This window comes from Arachis duranensis, chromosome 4, assembly GCF_000817695.3.
Source record: "Arachis duranensis cultivar V14167 chromosome 4, aradu.V14167.gnm2.J7QH, whole genome shotgun sequence".
NCBI classification, from domain to species: domain Eukaryota; kingdom Viridiplantae; phylum Streptophyta; class Magnoliopsida; order Fabales; family Fabaceae; genus Arachis; species Arachis duranensis.
Window position 1 is genome coordinate 19,301,144 of NC_029775.3, and position 13,986 is coordinate 19,315,129.

A 13,986-nucleotide genomic window follows, 5' to 3' on the forward strand; every position below is an offset into this window, starting at 1 on the left:
ATTTATTTACTTTTTCACCAAGTAGGTAGAATCATTTTAGCATGTAGTTGCATTCACATTCATAGGTTGCATTGTATGAGTCTTGCCTTTCCCTACTCATTTATTTGGTCTCCTTGAGTTTAGCATGAAGACATGCTAATGCTTAAGTGTGGGGAGGTTGATAAACCACTATTTCATGGTTTATATTGTATTTAATTGAGTGGTTTTATCAAGCTTTTCACCCACTTATTCATAAGATTTGCATGATTTTACAATCCCTTCCTAGTTTAGTTCTATGATTAAAAACATGCTTCTTTGGTCTTAATTTAGCTAATCTTAATCCTCTCCTATTACCATTTGATGCCTTGATCTGTGTGTTAAGTGTTTCAGGCTTCATAGGACAGGAATGACTTAGAGAATAAAGAGGAAGCGTGCAAAAATGGAAGGAACACAAGGAATTGAGGAGATGACCAGCGAAAAGTCACGCGATCGCATGGTTCACACGACCGCATGAAATGGAAGAAATCAGAGTGATGCGATCGCGTGCCTGACGCGACTGTGCGGATTGGAAGCTGCGCGAACGACGCGAATACGTGGACGACACGCACGCGTGATACGAAAAATGCTGAATGACGCGATCGCGTGGATGACGCGAACGCGTGACGTGCGCGATCTGCAGAATTACAAAAGTCGCTGGCAGAGATTTCGGGCCGCATTTCAACCCAGTTTTCGGCCCAGAAACACAGATTAAAGTCAGGGAAGTTGTAGAGACTCAGGAGGCTTGGATAATTCATAATTTTAGTTTTAGATGTAGTTTTTAGAGAGAGAGGCTCTCTCCTCTCTCTTAGGATTTAGAAATTAGGATTTTTAGAAATTAGGATTTATTTCAACTCTTCATCAGGTTCAATAATTTATGTCTCCCTTCTACTTTTATTTACTCTGATGCTTTCATTTGTATTTGATTTATGTTGCCCAATTGGCTTATGAACTTTTCATGTTAGGATTATACATTATTGAGATGTTTTCAGATTTATGATTTTAATTCAGCTTTTTACATTCTTGGCTTTGGTTAAGAAATTAGTAACTCTTGAGTTATCAAACTCAACATGATCGATAACCGCTATCTTTGCCAATTAGCTTGAACTTCTATGATCCCAATCTTTTTCTAGGAATTAACTAGGATTTGAAGATCAATCTAATTAGCCACTTGACCTTCCTTTGCACCAGCAGAGGTTAACTAAGTGGAATTAAGATGCAATTTTTATCATCAATGATAAGAATAACTAGGATAGGACTTCCGATTTCTCATACCTTGTCAAGATTTTATTTTACAGTCAATTATTTATTTTACTTGTAATTCATCATAATTGTTCCTCATTCTTAAAACCCCCAATTTACAAACTCATAACCAATAATAAGAACATACCTCCCTGCAATTTCTTGAGAAGATGACCCGATGTTTAAATACTTCGGTTATCAATTTACTTAGGGGTTTGTTACTTGTGACAACCAAAACGTTTGTAAGAAAGGTTGATTGTTTGGTTTAGTAACTATACTTTCTAAACCATCAATCTTCAGTTCTTCACCGATCTGATTCTTCCTCTCCACTACTGAACTGAAAGCTCAAGTCCATCTTCAACAACACAGGAACTCAATCACCTGGGAAATGTTTAATTGGAAATATTCATCAATGAAGGCGAATGTAAGTTCTACAAAGCGTAGACTAAATTAAGAGTTATAATAATCTAACCAAATATAAATAGCAAAACCAAACTTAAACAAGAGTAGATGATCATCATCCATCGAAATCAGCCTCATTCTCCTACTAGTCCCAGACAGGAAGGATGCTATAATAAGCTCAATTCAAGTAGTAAGTTACAAACAACAAATCTTTAGAATTAAAAAAAAAAGAAAACACATTATATCATTATTGAAGGAATAATTAATATATTTAACACTCATTATATCACCAGTGAAGTCATCAAGAAAGTCACAAGATGAAAAAAAATATTAACCTAATTTAGTTTTCTTTCTTAAAGAAAATAAGGTTTTACAAGTTATTTCTTCCCCTAACGAAGCTGACCAATTTATACTTTTCTTCATTAAGTTAAAAAGAAAAATTAACAAGCTATACACCATCATAAGTTGAACAGGATTTTCAACACATTTGTTAACAAAAAGATAACAACCCTTTCCAAAATTTCATGGTAGGAATAAAAAATAAAAAATATTATGATGTCAAATATCAACATAACAAAATGTCAAAACTGATAAGCAAACAACGACAATACCGTACCAAAGGTTTGGTACAAAAGGTTCAGTTAGCAGAGTCAAAGCTAATTATACAAAACTATTACATACATGTTAATTGTTATCTGTTTCATCTTTGAGGCATTTTCTTGGGGTATTTAGGGTGGTATATTCTTGAGGACAATAGCTCAACAAAGTTAATTCCATGTGCAGCCACTTACAACTTCCTTCACTCTTTGTACATATATAAATATATTTCTTCAATTTGTAGCTACTATTAATAAACTTATCCAATATTTAATTAGTTTCTCAAAACTTGTTACTTTTCTATATGTTCTACCTAATTAAATGGTTCTCTTGAGCTATTCAACAAAATTTCAAAAGGTACAAAGAATAAAGAACAAAAACAATAAGTGACTTAATTGAGATTATAGTAGAAAATAAAACAAGCACGAATGACAGTTATATTCTATTAGAGTATTATATGAATTTGGTATGCGTGAGATCCACTTTAAGTTATGAGCAATATCATTTCATACTAGCACGAACCATTATGTTATATGATTAACAACTTGCCCTAAAAGCAATAAGAATATTTTATCATAATGTTGGTGGATTCCCTTGCAAGACATTTTTCCTTAGGTTACACAAATTTTAACATTGAATCTTCTATTTCTTATACGTTCAATCAGCTGTATGATTTAAAGATTTACTTTTACCAATATAGTTCTTACTGAAATAGTCATTTACTTTTTATGGATAGTCACAATGATAATCTTTTATTAACAAATTCTCAACATCAGTGTTTTCATTTTTTCCCCCTAAAAATAGTAATCAAATCTTCAATTCAATAAACCAAAGAGATCTAGTTGTCCAGTGATCAATTAGGCCTATATCTATTGGGATTATGTACCGAATTTCCCCACTTCAATTCGGGCCAGTTTTTATCAACCTACACAGAGCATAAAAACCAAAACCTACTCCATAAATGTCCGCTGGTTAAGCATATGTTGTTTTCCAAACACATAAAAAATTGACTTTCCTCATCAGGGGACCAAGATTCTTAGGCGATGAAAGCATTAGTGGTAATAAGGATGTTTTGTTTTCTAAATGATTTTTGCTTTTGTTACTGGATACGGATGGTTTATTATTATTCTATTATTAGCAGAGCCAAAGCTAATAATTTATTGAGCAGAACAGTTGTTACCTTTTCGTGACAAGCACGGAAGATGACGAGCACGACGAGAGATGGAAGAAAAAGACCGACTGAGTAAGATGAGGGGTTATACACCACGACGACTTGAAAACTACTGTGGCAAAGCTTGTGACAGTCAATTGAGGCATGGGCCTGGAGCAGGACAAACAGAAAAATATCTCTGACCCGACTGACAGCAATGGTGAGAAAAATGGGTTGCTCTACTATAATCGCAAATTAGAGAAGCAAGGTGTCATCGATGTGGACATCAGAGCTTTGCTCTACTGAAAAATGGGAAGCGGCTTCAAGGCTTCGACCACAATGAGGACCACACGAGAACAAAGGCAACTACCAATCGCGACGGCAATGGAAGCATGGACGATTAGACGCAGGCAACGCCATGCCCAACGAGCTTTGAGATGAATCTGCGACTTTGATCAGAATCGGTTTCCAAACGTCAACCGCCACGATAGCACCACGACGGTGGTTGTATCTCTCTCCCTGCATCCTAGGGTTTCATTTTTGGGGAGAAGATCTTCATTTCTGTTTCAGTCTCCATGGCTACTGGTGAACCTAGGTTTCTCTTTTTTTCCTCCAATTAACAAATTAAAAAAAGGTTTCGGGTCCAATTCACTTTTTGGATACCCAATCCACTACTGTCAAAGGCCACTTCAGCAAGTCCAACAACTCACATTTGAATCAAACAATTTTGGTTAATTGGCTTAGCCACCTTTAACATAAGGCAGCAGACAAGCCTTGAAACATAGCACCACATGTCGATCTCATATTTAAATAGAGGAAATATCTGTATATCTGTACCAACTTACATCTATACTGTAGAACAGCCCATAATATAATAATTTATCTGTGATCTAATATAAAAGTTCTTCAACTACCAAAAATGCATATGGCATGCATGTCGTCTCAACTAATTATAATTTTTAGATTTTTTATTAGATTTATTTTGACTATTGAACATTTCTCATCAGATGTATTTGAATCATTAAAGAGAAACAATGTTCATAAAAACCTCACCATTATTATTCATCATCTGATTATTATCTCGGGAATTTTCATTTTGATCTCTATTTACTATTGTAAACTACATTAAATATGGTTGCTATTAGGAACAATTACAAAGTCTTAAATTAGGAAAAACTATATATATACTACTTACCTCTAAAACTTATTGTCATGCATTTACTTACATTGATAGTAATTTTTCAAGTATTGTTTTTGGATTATGTTATCAAAACTATTAAAGTTTTCAAAATATGTCATTACACTTTTTAGTCATTTATTGTATTTTTAACATTTCCGATATATAGAGAGAGAGAGAGAGAGAGGGGATGAAAATGGGTCAAGTCAAGCCGAGATTTGGCTTTGACGAACCTAGCCTATATTATAAATAGACAGTCCAAACTTAGGTCTGCTACCTCTTATAAGCTTTTTTTCAGGCTCAAGCCCGGCCTGGTTAAAGCCTGACAAGCCCACATGCCTATTCGAAAAGCCTATTTTGTAAATTAGAACTCAAAAAATAATAAACTTAAAAAATCTAATTGACTTTAAATAGATTTTAAAACATATAATTCATAATTTGTAATAAAAAAATCATTTATATATCAATCTTTAGTTACATATCATAATCATACTTATAATCCATAAATATTTTTTTTAACAAAAAGCCTACGATCTTAATTAATATTGACTATTGATTTTTTTTAGTTTTGTTTGGCGTTTAATATAAGTGAATAGTTGAAAGTCTAAATTACTTTACAAAAAGTTATTTAAACGAGCCGGCCCAACGAGCTTTGTAAGATTTTTTTTAAGTTTATGACCTGACATTTTAAACTAATAGGTTTTATAAAAAGGCCAAGCATAGTCTATTTAATAAAACGAGCCAAGTCGAGCCAAGCCACGACCCCCCTCGAATAGCCCAGTCCACTTTCACAGTTCCACCATAATTGTAAGAACAGAATCGGTGATCAAATCGGACAAGCTATTAGTTTACTGGTTCAACCGATAAATTACTAGTTGAACCAAAAAAACTGGTCTCACGTAAATAAAAAATATAAAATAGTCAAAAACTTAAAAAAATTTAAATACATATCTTCACCAACATTTTAAGAATAACCAAATCTCAAATTTTAAAGATAACTAATACAAAGATAGACATGAAATTAGTTAGTACTACTACAATAGTATCTTAATTTGACACAATAAAAATAACAATTCATGAACTATATCCAAGGAGTAATTTCAAAGGCGGGGTATTATTCTTCATCTGACAAATGTGGAGCTACATGCTGATTGGTTTCATTTCAATTTGCATTTTTCATAGAATTATTAGCTCCATCATCATTCGGATCATCTTCCAAATTCAATTGATCTAGCATTTTGGATAATGTTTCACAAATCAAGATAAAAAATCATATAAAACATTTTATAAAGCATACCAAAACCATAGTTCATCATAATTCATAAATAAATAAAGAAACATATCTAATCATCTAAAGATGATTGAAGAGACATATTTGCAAGATCATTTCGCAAAGCATCAATTTCTTCAGGAGTTAAAAATAGTGGTGAATCTTCCAATATCCATTCTGAGTGATCCTCAAATGCATCAAGACAAAATTAGATCATAAACTTACTTTCTCATTTAGTTCCTATATTATTAATATACTTCATTACTCTTATGATGATTAAAATTTAAAAATAATACTTTCAAGAAAAAATAATTAAAAAAATACATTTGTTGTAACCTTAAGTTGTAATGAACATAAATAAAATCATTAAGTTCTTAATGCTCTAACCGATTCCTCTTCTTTGAGTGAATGTGTTCGCAACCTAAAGAACTATAAGTTTGGCCTAAAATATGGATCGCCAACTTTTGCAAATTTGGCGCTCCACAACCATAAGATTCTCACCATTGACCTTAACATAAAAAGAAAAAATAATATATCACAATCATAAATATATCACAATCATAAAAGACTAGTTTTATGAAGAAATTCTCCTGGCATAATAGTGCTTCGTTCACGTATTGCAGACGGTCTTTCAAAATCTTGTTCAGCATTCTTAAAGATCTCCATCTTACTTGTCATTTTAGAATTTAAATTTGGATCATGATAAACCCATATTTCATGGTTTATCTTGTGCTCAATTGAGTGGTTTTTATCAAGTCCTTGCCCACTTATTCATATGATTTGCATGGTTTTACATTCTCCTTCCTGATTTTGTGCTATGATTGAAAACATACTTCTCTGGCCTTATATTTGCTAATATTAATCCTCTCTTATTACCATTAGATGCCTTGATATGTGTGTTAAGTGATTTCAGAGATTACAGGATAGGAATGGCTCAGAAGATGGAAAGGAAGCATGCAAAAGTGGAAGGAATACAAGAAGTTGAAGGAACTGTAAAGCTGTCAGCCTGACCCTCTCACACTAAAATGATCATAACTTGAGCTACAAAGGTCCAAATAATGCGGTTTCACTTGAGTTAGAAAGCTAACATCCGGGGCTTCGATTTGATATATAATTCGCCATAGTGGCCGTACAGATAGGCGACGCGAACGCGCGCTCCATGCGGACGCGTCGCATCTGCGAATCTCATTCCACGCAAACGCGTGGATGACGCCTCCGCGTCACTTTGCCACGACCTGTACGGACCAGATTTCACAATCAGCGATTTCTAGGCTGTTTCTAACCCAGTTTTTGCCCCAGAGAACACAGATTAGAGGCCATAAAGTGGGGGAGTCCATCCATACAAAAAACATACATTCATAATTCACTTTTCATAATTTTAGATGTAGTTTTTAGAGAGAGAGGCTCTCTCCTCTCTCTTAGGATTAAGATTAGGATTTATATTAGGATTAGGATTTATCTCATCTTCATATCAGGTTCAATATTCCTTTATTTTGACTTCTCTTATTTTTAATTATATATGTTGCCAATTTGGCTTAATGACATTCATGTTATGATTTTCTTAATTAATATAATTTGAGGTATTTCAGACTTATGATTGTTTTCTCTAATTTATGTTATTGATACTTGGGCTCTATCCAAATTATTTTCATTCAAGTAGATTTTATTCCCTTTTGGCTTGGTTGATTAATTTATAACTCTTGAGTTGTCAAACTCAGCAGTGGTTGAAATTGGCAGATTCTAATTGATCTAGATCGCTCTAAAGCTAGTCCTCCCACAGGGATTGACTAGGACTTGAGGATCAAACTAATTACTCCACTTGACTTCCCTTTGCTTTAGTAAAGGCTAACTAAGTGTGATTAAAACCCAATTCCCATCACACCTGATAAGGATAACTAGGATAGGACTTCCAATTTCTCATATCTTGTCAAGAGTTTATTTTATAGTTATTTATTTATTTTTCTTGTCAATTAAATTACTTGTTCAACCCTTGTTAAAATCCCAAAATATACCTTTGCATAACCAATAATAAGAGCACCTCCCTGCAATTCCTTGAGAAGACGACCCGAGGTTTAAATACTTCGGTTATCAATTTTCTCAGGGGTTTGTTACTTGTGACAACTAAATGTTTGTACGAAGGAATTTTCTGTTGGTTTAGAATCTATACTTACAATGCTACTATATTTTTATAAAATTTTTTACTGGCAAAAATCTTAACGTCAAAATGGCACCGTTGCCGGGGAATTGCAAACGTGTGCCTTATTATTGGTTATTGTAAATATTTTTCAAAAAAAATATATCTTATCTTTTTTTTTTTCAAAAATATCTTATCTTATTTTTTTCAAAAAAAAATCAAATCTTTTTCAAAATATTTTCTTTTTGTTAGTTTTTGTTTTTATTTTCTCCTACTACTATGAACTCTCACCCCTTTAGCTATGAGTCTAGTTACAATTATGTTGCAGGAAGAGAAGATTACAACAGGAATGTGTATCAAGGTCAAAGCAACCAAAGATGGATGGAGTCAAGAGGATTTGATCAACCTTCTAGGTAACAACACCTTCCAAGATTTCATGGACAAAGACCATTCTACAATGCATACCAAGATGATAGATATGGTGGACCCCCTTGTAGTTACCAACAAGACCCATCATATGCCTATGAATCCCCTCCTCAACATAGCTTTGGACCACCATACTCACAAGCCCCTTTTCACCATTCACCTCCATATGACCCTAACCCTTATCCACCATACCAACCACCTTATGAACCATATGAACCATATATAGAACCACCACAATTCTAACCCAATTACTCCCAAGGACCACCACCTCCATATGCACCATGTCCATATCCATCGAGCCAAGAATCACAGGTTCGCTTCAAAGAATCAATAGACCAATTTAATGCAACCCTTCATCAACTGGAGCAAGTAATAAATCAATTATCTTCCAGACGTTCAGACACTCAATAGACTCCCATGGCTTCATGTGGAGAATCTAATGAAGAACGCAGCACGAAGAAGACACTAGAAACTCCAGTGGACAGCATAGAGCATAACTTTGTACTGGAACAAGTAAAGAACGTTGTCATTGTAGAGGAAGAAGAGTTGGTTGAAGACTTAGGAGATGCTGAACCTCCATTAGAAAGTCCATTCATAAATCCTCCTTCCAAGATGCTTGAAATTAATGTTGAGGAGGGTGTACAACCTCCAAGGCATGTCATGGTTGAAGACTTGGAAGAGGTTGATCAAGAGATGGAGTTTAAAGAAGAAGAAGCACAACCTCCCATGCCCTTGGTAGAAAATGAAGAAGAGATTGGATTGGAAAAAAGCTACCAAGAGGAAGAGGTTGAAATTGAAGAAGCTTACAAAGAGGTGGAAGTTGTCAGAGAAGAGCACAAGGGAGTGGAGCTTGCAAATTCATTAGAAATATCTCTTCCAAGACCATTACCGTCCAACACAACGTTCAAATGGGTAAATTCCTATCCTTATCCTTTACTTTCCCACTTGAATATGGGCTACTGGAGACGGATGGTCAACTTAGAGCTCTTTGTGGCATTAAGAGTAAGAGGAAGATGGTCAGTGGTAAGAATTGTCCTGCAAGGTTCATTATGGTTGGAAGCTTTAAGTTTAAACGCAAAGGTTGGTGTAGAGCTCAACTGAATGGGTCTAAGAAGTTGTTTGGACGCTTTAGTGAGAATTTAGACTGCTTGCCACCCAGATGGAATCATGATAATCAACTTGAAGATGGGTGTAGAAACAAGATTTGAGATCCAGGAATATATGAGGATCAAATTTGGGAGCTCGAAGCTTGTGGAGAACTTCATCAACGCTTGGTAAATTTACTTGGTATTGATAGAGCTTATTGGAAGTCCAAGCATTGGTGAAAGTTTCAGGATGAGTTCAAGCACAAGCCGCCATAACAAGGAGCTCACCAAATCTCCAACTTAAGGACTTTAACTAAAAGTGCTAGTTGGGAGACAACCCACCGTGGTATGATCGTTCCCTTTCCATTTTGCTTTGTTTTTGAATTTTGTTTGAACCTGAAATTTTTGCATGACATTCATTGCATTTTGCATTCTGCATACTGCATAAAAAAACCAAAAAAAACGCACGCAACGCGACAGCGTCGCTGACGCGTCCGCGTCATATGTGCGTTGGGAGGAAAAAAAAGTGAACAGAGAGTCACGCGAAAGCATGGCTGGAGACGTGCCTTTGGAACAAATTGATCCACGCGACCGCGTCGCTGACGCGTCCGCATCATGTGGGAAAAATGCCTCCCACGCCTCCGCGTCACCCACGCGAACGCGTGCCCTGTAAATTGACGTAAAAAGAGTGTATGGCCGAAAGTTGAGCTGGATCGTGGCTGGACTCGTGCTAGAAGCACAAGCCCTACCACGCGAACGCGTGCCCCACGCGTCCGCGCCGTTTTTCAAAAAAAGGCTAACCACGCGATCGCGTCCCCTATGCGACCGCATCACCCAGATTTTTGGCAAAATGCATTTAAACAGAGAGTTGTGCGAACGCGAGGCTGTACTCACGCCACTAGCACAAATCGAGTCACGCGTCCGCGTGCCACACGTGTTCGTGTCACTTCCTCGAAGCGCTATCCACGCGACCGCGTGCCCCGCGCGTCCGCGTCCCCTGCGCCGCACAGCCTAACCATCCCAGCGCCAACTATCTTATATTTTCTTAATCTTTTTCTTTCCCCTTTCTTAATTCTTTCTTCTTCCTTCTTTACTTTCTTCTATTATCTCTATTCTTCACCTTATTCATTCTTTTTCTTCTTCTCTCTTTACTCTCTTCTTTCTCTTCTTCTCCCTTTCTTTTCTATATCTGCTGTTTTATATTGATGTTACAATCTTTTTACTCATCTGTTGCATATCTTCTACATTATTTTAGGTGCTTCTTAACTTGTTTACTATTTAGTTGACATGCCATGTGCTTCTATTATTTTCTCACTTGCATATTGTAGCTACCATGTAATTGAGACCCTCATTATTTGGCATTAACCCACCCAGACTTTATTTATATTCTTATTTTTATTTCTGGGTTACTTTTTTTTTCTTTCCTCTTCTTTCAAGCTGGCTACCAAGAGGGAAAAAGACGAGTTTCTAACTGGAACTGTGAACAAGTTTACCGCACAATCTTTGGAGAAAAGCATCAGTTGGAGCAACCCGTCCACCTGCACATCTCAGGATGCACCGAGGACGGTGCAACCTTTAAGTGTGGGGAGGTCGATACCGACTTCCGCGGGTTAGTTATTTTCTGACTCAACACCAATGTTTAAACTTCTCTGTAGTTAATGTGTTAAATTTGTTTGAAGTTGTATTTGGAACATGGTTTTTGAGCCAAAGAACACACAACCTGTGAGATTTGAGCTTATTTACATGGTTACATTATTTAACCATAAATTTTTATTCTTGTGTGTTTTCTTCTCTATGATTGCAATCGTTGCTTTGTTCCATTCTATATGTCCATTATTTAGTGTATGTACATACTTGCATATGATTGAGGCCATATTTGATTATTAACTCACTTATCCCAAATAAAGCCTACCCTTTTATGTCACCCTTGTTAGCCACCTTGAGCTTTTTACTCCCCTCTTGTTTTATAACCACATTACTAGCCTTAAGCAGAAAAACAAAATAAAAATCCCAAATTGAATTCTTGGTTAGCTTAAGATAGATATTATGTATAATTTAAGTGTGGAGAATTTTATGGGAACATGGGATGATAGAAAAAAGTAGGAAATTAAAATTGAATAAGTTATTTGAAAATTTGGGAAGCATGCTCATGTGAAATCAAAATAATTAAATTACCATGTGCATTAAAAAAAATAAAAATAAAAAAATTTATTAATTAATTAAATAAGGGGATATAAAAAAATTATTATTACCCCAAATGCAAAATAAAAAGAATCAACGCACATGGGACAAAATTCAAAAATAAGTTTGACACATGAGCATGTAATACAAAAGTGGAAAATTTTGGGTAGCTAGGTAAAGCATTTTAAATTGTATAAAGTATGTATATGTTAGGTGAGATCTTAGACTAATCAAGGATTTACTTTGTTAGCTCACTTAGCCTTATATATGTATCCTTACCTTTACCTCAGCCCCATTACAACCCTGAAAAGACCTCATGATGTTTGCATTGGTCTACTAAATATTTATTGATTGGTTAGATGAAGAACAAAGCTTAGAAAGCATGACTAGGGAAGAGTAGAGTGATTGACCCTAGACACTTGAGAGATTAGAGTGCATATACACTACCAGTGAGGGTTCAATGCTTGATTCTATGTTCCCTACTTTCATGAGCTATCTTCTTCTTGCAAGTTATTTGTACTTTATTTTTATGATTTGAATTAGTGAAATCCAGTTCATGTCTGTTCTTGGAAGATTTATTTACCTTGACCAAGTAGGTAGAAATATTTTGCATTTAGTTGCATTCATATAGATAGGTTGCATTTCATACATCCTACCATTCTGTCTTTACTCTTTTATAGCTTCTCTTGAGCTTAGCATGAGGACATGCTAATATTTAAGTGTGGAGAGGTTGATAAACCCCTATTTCATGGTTTATCTTGTGCTCAATTGAGTGGTTTTTATCAAGTCCTTGCCCACTTATTCATATGATTTGCATGGTTTTACATTCTCCTTCCTGATTTTGTGCTATGATTGAAAACATGCTTCTTTGGCCTTATATTTGCTAATATTAATCCTCTCTTATTACCATTAGATGCCTTGATATGTGTGTTAAGTGATTTCGAAGATTACAGGGCAGGAATGGCTCAGAAGATGGAAAGGAAGCATGCAAAAGTGGAAGGAATACAAGAAGTTGAAGGGACTGTAAAGCTGTCAGCCTGACCCTCTCGCACTAAAATGATCATAACTTGAGCTACAGAGGTCCAAATGATGTGGTTCCACTTGCGTTGGAAAGCTAACGTCCGGGGGCTTCGATTTGATATATAATTCGCCATAGTGGTCGTACAGATAGGCGACGCAAACGCGCGCTCCACGTGGACGCGTCGCATCTGCGAATCTCATTCCACGCAAACGCGTGGATGACGCCTCCGTGTCACTTTGCTGCGACCTGTACGGACCAGATTTCACAATCAGTGATTTCTGGGCTGTTTCTAATCCAGTTTTTGGCCCAGAGAACACAGATTAGAGGCCATAAAGTGGGGGAGTCCATCCATACAAAAAACATACATTCATAATTCACTTTTCATAATTTTAGATGTAGTTTTTAGAGAGAGAGGCTCTCTCCTCTCTCTTAGGTTTAAGATTAGGATTTATATTAGGATTGAGATTTATCTCATCTTCATATCAGGTTCAATATTCCTTTATTTTGACTTCTCTTATTTTTAATTATATATGTTGCCAATTTGGCTTAATGACATTCATGTTATGATTTTCTTAATTAATATAATCTGAGGTATTTCAGACTTATGATTGTTTTCTCTAATTTATGTTATTGATGCTTGAGCTCTATCCAAATTAATTTCATTCAAGTAGATTTTATTCCCTTTTGGCTTGGTTAATTAATTGGTAACTCTTGAGTTGTCAAACTCAGCAGTGGTTGAAATTGGCAGATTCTAATTGATCTAGATCGCTCTAAAGCTAGTCCTCCCATAGGGATTGACTAAGACTTGAGGATCAAACTAATTAGTCCACTTGACTTTCCTTTGCTTTAGTAAAGGCTAACTAAGTGGGATTAAAACCCAATTCTCATCACACCTGGTAAGGATAACTAGGATAGGACTTCTAATTTCTCATATCTTGCCAAGAGTTTATTTTATAGTTATTTATTTATTTTTCTTGTCAATTAAATTACTTGTTCAACCCTTTTTAAAATCTCAAAATATACCTTTGCATAACCAATAATAAGAACACCTCCCTGCAATTCCTTGAGAAGACGACCCGAGGTTTAAATACTTCGGTTATCAATTTTATCAGGGTTTGTTACTTGTGACAACTAAATGTTTGTACGAAGGGATTTTCTGTTGGTTTAGAATCTATACTTACAACGCTACTATATTTTTATAAAATTCTTTACTGGCAAAAATCTTAACATCAGATCACCATAAGCATATTTCTCAATGACATCAAGCATGCCAGAAGTCGTTTGCC